The sequence below is a fragment of the Trachymyrmex cornetzi genome, unplaced genomic scaffold, assembly GCF_001594075.2.
Source record: "Trachymyrmex cornetzi isolate Tcor2-1 unplaced genomic scaffold, Tcor1.1 scaffold37, whole genome shotgun sequence".
Taxonomy (NCBI): domain Eukaryota; kingdom Metazoa; phylum Arthropoda; class Insecta; order Hymenoptera; family Formicidae; genus Trachymyrmex; species Trachymyrmex cornetzi.
The window spans coordinates 249758-255654 of record NW_017298429.1 but is presented as its reverse complement, the minus strand read 5'-3'; the positions used below and the strand labels follow the sequence as shown (position 1 = coordinate 255654).

The following is a 5897-nucleotide window of genomic DNA, read 5'->3' as shown; positions in this document are numbered from 1 at the left end:
CCTCTCGCAGGCGCCAATCGTAGTTGCAGCGGAGCCGATTCTCTCGAAAGAAAAGAATCTGCGTCTGCAGAACGTAACAACATATATTACATGGTCAATAGCCATATGCATAATTTTCGCTGTACGTCTATGAAATGTATATAAGTGTATCAAAGTGTTTTAATAAATGTATACACTTATTGGTCAATGCTTACACTGACTAACAGCAAGTTACAATAAGTATATTTTTACTAAAAGAACACTCTGACTGTGACATAAATATATCTTCGGATGCAAACATGTATTTGAAATACATGTATACACGTGCAATGTAATAACATTTTTTCCTTCGTTCTCAATGCCATTTTAACTTAGAATGTAACGTGTATTGTCAATACATAGATACATTACACATACATGTGTAGCTATTCCATCTCTTTTTATTACGTCTAATGGGTCTTCTACAATAAGCCATTAGTCATATATCAGAAAACAGATGTTAAAAATTGACAACTATGATTGGTCAATTTTTAGCTTCTGACTTCTGATTCATGACTAATGGCTTATTGTAGAAGGCCCATAATAAAAAGAGATAGAAGATACTCATATTTATATATTCAGATAACATAGACATATTAGCGAATATTAGAATTATATTTTATGTGCAATATAATGTACACGCATTACAAAATAAAATATATTTCTAATTCATATCCACATACGTGTGTAGCTATTTCATTTCTTTTTGTTACGTGTAACAAAAAAAGATACAAGTTTCTCATGCTCAGATATTCATGCAGATATATCAACACAAAATATTATAACTTTATGAGTATTATAATGTGTGTCTGTATGTATGTATGGATATACTTCTATTTATATATATAAATAATAAATATAAGTATATACATACATATACAGACACACATTATAATATAGAGACATGTGAGTGAATATTAGAATTATATTTTATGTGCATTATTATGTACACACATTACAAAACATAAAATGTATTTCTAATTCATATCCACTATGTCTGTTTAGATGTATTGGAATTTTATGTGCATTTTATATTTCCACATCAGGATTTTGCTCTTACTTTAATTCTGTAAAAGGATTTTTTATTCCATGTAGTCAATTCGGAGATTTGCAATGTCGATAATTGGATCCCACCAGCATTCCCTTAACAATATTAGAGATAATCGCGAGAGGAAAGGTACGAATGTAAGACGAGGTAACGAATGTTGATGGAAAGGAGCTTTTTAGGCTCTTAGATAGTTAATACGATTTTTGCCGTTGATTGGTCAAGTTTTGCAATCATCGGCAGTACCTGATGTACCTTGTACATATCTCATTTTTTAATTTGTATTTTAAGGCAAGTTTAAATTAATAAATAGATAAGATAGAGCAGTAGCTTTGTAAGAAATATCATTTTTTCTTTTTTCTTGTATGTAGCTACGGCATATGAGTGTGATGTCAAGCACATGTGAGATGTATAGCAATGTTTTTCTCCCATATCTCTATCGTATATATAATAAATATATATTTATAGCACTGCGGCGACAATAATATATACGAAACAAGATAAAATTATATTTACAATTTAAGAAAATTAATTTTATAATACAATGTTATATAATACAAAAAAACTGTATAATACAATGTGTTATTAAATAAAAATCGACGAAATTATATACATTTAACCTAAATTTTTTTTGAAAAAATGATATTAATTAAATATTGCATGCTGAATGAATTATAAGTATTTGCACAATGCAGTTGTTACCATAAAATAGGAAGTATTTTTAAAGAATTTTAATTCTTTGAAAATATTTACTATTTTAAAGTAACAACTGCACTGTGCAAATACTTAATTCGTTCAGCATACAAGCGTGTGCACGAAATTATACATATATATGTATGTATGTGTGTATGTATGTGCATGCATACATGACATACTAGAGACATCACTATGATAACACGTATACTAGAGACGTACTGGAGACGTATTGAAGACATACTTATACATCTCAGAATAACCGGTACATCACTAGGAGCTCCCTGCGACGTCTACGGGATGAGAAACCGCGGACATAGTAGATTCTGAAGAAATACTCTGTACATCACAGACTCGTCTCGAATATCTTGGCGACGTATTCAACATGCGTTTGCGATATCGTTCTAACGTTGTCAGAACGTAGATGGCTGTCTGGGAAAACAGGACACTCCAGCAATTCTTTAAACCGCGGGAACGCCTGATGACGGCTCGGACGCCACGCATTTTTGTCATAACTTTCAATTACGCGGTCGAGATTTGGTTATAATATGATATTACATTATTCGTAATTATTGTTGTATTACTCGTAATTATTACTCGTAATTATTACATGTAGCCTCACACTATTTGTAAAGAGAATAAATATATGAGCTTCAAAACAAATCACAACCACGGTTGCCAGATCCCGACACTGTACAGCTGGGGCCCGAAGGTTCGTGCGCTGGAGATTTCATATTTCGACTGGAGGCCGGCCGATTGTTTCATTGAAAAAAAGCGCAGGGTTAATTCGTATATTGCGGCTACTGTTGCAAACTTTCTTTTTGTTATTAATATTTGACCAATATAAAGTGTCAACACAATCACAGAGACCTTTTTATTATTATTACAAGATTACATACAGTCCGAACACAATTACAAACTTTTTTATTATTCGTAATATAACTCCGAACATAATCACAGACTTTCTTATTACTTTCCACGTAATTTAAATATGCAATTAATAAATACTCCACGCGAGCGAAAAACTGGAGATTTTTCCCGTCTGCTGGAGAACTGGAGATTGGTCCCAAAAACTGCAGAGTCTCTAGGCGAAATCTGGAGACCTGACAACCGTGATCACAACCTTCATTCTACCTTCACGGGTGCCTTCCCGCCGACCGGAGTTTCCTTCGCGTTCTTAAACGAACAGTCTTCATTATTGTTATTATTTTTATTGCACTAAAATGTAATTTTACAAAAAGAAGAAGGATATACGAGCATATGTATGTATGGACATGTTTCATATATAAGTATATATATTTACGATTATTTATACATCTTTATGTATGTTTGTGTAGATACAAATTTTATATTCATGAACAATTTTTTACCCGAATTAATATCGTATATAATTTTTGTAACTTTGAACATCAAGATTCTTTAAAAAGCCGCAACGTAATATTTTTGTTCCAAATGCCCATTAGAATTATATTTTTTATCTAGACTGTTTACAATCGTATGCATGAACTGCATAGGATTCTTCTTCTTCTTCTGTTTCCCCTTGATTGATTTTTCGTCTCAAATATAGAGACACAGTACCATGCGAAAATAACGGATCTAGTGGATCCTATGAATAACCTTCTCGGGGAGCAGAGGTCTCAATTGATATAATATATATCTCTTCTTAGAAATTAACTTGAAGCTCTTAACACTGCTTTGAACTCACAAAGCCATAAGACTTCAGATTCTCTATAGGGATTTTTGGACAATTTAGAGAAATGAGATCCCCTATACATAATAGATCGTATAAAAATAATTTTTTAGGTTCACAAAATAATTTTAATAAAATCTTATTAGTTATGTAATTCTACAGTTTTAAATTATTATTTTAAATAAATTTAATTAAATTGCTTATAGCTTTAATATTACCAGTTACGATAATACTGGAAATCAACAATGGAGGAAACATCTTTAATTTAATTAATTGTTCGTTAATTCCAAACTAAATTCAATATTAAGATTTGGATATACCCAGAAAATGTGATCAATATCCTGAATACCAAATCCACATTCGCATTCCGGACTATCCTTTAAATTCCTTGTAAATAAAAAATTATTTATATAAGAATAACCTGTCACAAGTCTGACCGCAACGCAAAAATCTTTTCTGTTAAACTTAAATTTTTTAAAAGATTTTAAACTTATATAACTAGCCAAATTATTATAGAATAATCCCGCATTCTGGTTGAGGGAACACAAAAATGATTCGCCAATTAAATCATATTTAGATTTCATGCTAGATATGCATTGACTATAGTCAATCTTATTGTTCAGAAATTCTCCCGAAATTGATGCAGATTTAGCCAATTTATCCGCCTTTTCATTATCCCTGATTCCCACGTGTGCGGGGCAACAGGTAAAACGTATCTTACTGTTTGGAAATGACTTATTGTATGCTAATAGTTTATTTTGAAGATCTCTAATTAGTGGATCCAATTTAAATTTCTCAAATTTTCTATGTAAAAGTGCATCTAAACTACTTTTAGAATCTGTGCAAATGTTTGAATACAGAGCTCCCTGTTCAATCTATCCATTCTATCGCCTTCTGAATACCCCATACTTCTGCTAAAAAAGAACTCGACAGATTGTTCAGTTTATATTTTAGTTCAATATTTAGAGACGGTATCCAAACAGAACATTCAACTATATTAAGGTTTTTATCTTTATCCAGAGATTTAGAACCGTCTGTAAATATTTTAATTTCTTGATCCGAAACTGAATAAAAATTAGTCAAATTATTGAAAGCATTATTGAATTCCCGCATACTTTAGCCAACATTCCTGAGCCCATATCTATCTGTGGATTAATCGATCTCAAATTAAATGGATAAGAATAAGAAGGATGAGCATCCCACTTATATAATGCTGGTTTAAAGTCCCCGATCTCTCTCGATCTATAGACTATAAAAGAAATATTTCTTTTCGCCACCTCTTTATAGGATGTCACATAAATCATACCATCCAATTTATTTAAAATTTTATTGAACTTTAATTGCCCACACTTTAATAGAAAACTATCCGACAGTCTTGTGACTCTTTCCTTAAAAGATTGTAATTTCGAAAATTTCCAGCACACTATATTGGATGAAGATCTGGGAATACCCAAAGCCAATTTATAAGCGGAACAAAGCAAAGAATTCATTATATCAATATAAGAATTGGCTGCACTTATATACCAAAAAGAGCTCCATTTTGAGGCGTGTTCAGATTCCCATCTAAATGCTCCCCAGATGTCGTGTCATGTACGCCTTGTCTAATGTACGATAAACAATAAGGATGGAGTAATACCTGGGTGACACTCGAGTGGGAATCTGAACTCAGCACTAGTTGGGCCAGAATGGTAGCGTTTACAAATTTAATTGCCATGTTAGGATTTATATATCCCAAGATGAGCCAGAAATCCATTTGAGTATATTCAAAAATTGATTAGACCTTTTTTTCAAATATGTTATATGATCTCTCCTTCTCAAACGGGGTGATCACGGCTCGATTGGACACCAGCAATCCCAGCGACCGGTGCTTAGGAGCTTTGTAGTCTCAAGCGCTGTGAGTGGCTCGTGTCCAATTGAACCGTGTCCAACTGGGTGCCACACGGATGCGCTGCGTTACATGCGATCCATGCGTGAAACGGAACGCACCCCTATTCGTATGTACTTGACCGGACAAAACCTCCGATTGTAAAAATTATTATTTTAAATCGTTTGTATTTCGTATGAAGAGTTTTGAAGTGCAAATAAAAAGGTTTGTGAGTCTTTGTATTAATGAGTCTATAGTTTTTAAGTAAAAATAACAGATGGCAATAATTTACTTTACCACCACTTCTCTTCCTTCTCCTTCCAAGATTCCCTTCCTTACAGTTGAGATACGCTTCAAAACATCTTATATATATAACGAACTCAGGATTCAAATCATTTTAAAGGAAAATGTCGTTCTTATTATTATACATCTAACGAACTCAGATTTCAATCTTTTTTAAAAAAAATCCATTCTTTTGTGAATAATTATCGGACAAAAAAAGGGAAACAAATGACGGACGTTGTCTATCCACAAGTAACTTCTTCCATAACTGATTCAGAAGAGAATAGAAAAAATGTTAAGTTAAG

General features: G+C 32.5%; 1 protein-coding gene across 2 annotated transcripts in view; it reads left to right on the top strand.

Annotated features, from left to right (window-relative positions):
- The window catches only part of LOC108763588 (ribosome biogenesis protein WDR12 homolog), a 44930-nt gene that overhangs the window by 34007 nt on the left and 5026 nt on the right, over positions 1-5897 (top strand). The gene's annotated exons all lie outside the window — the stretch shown is intronic.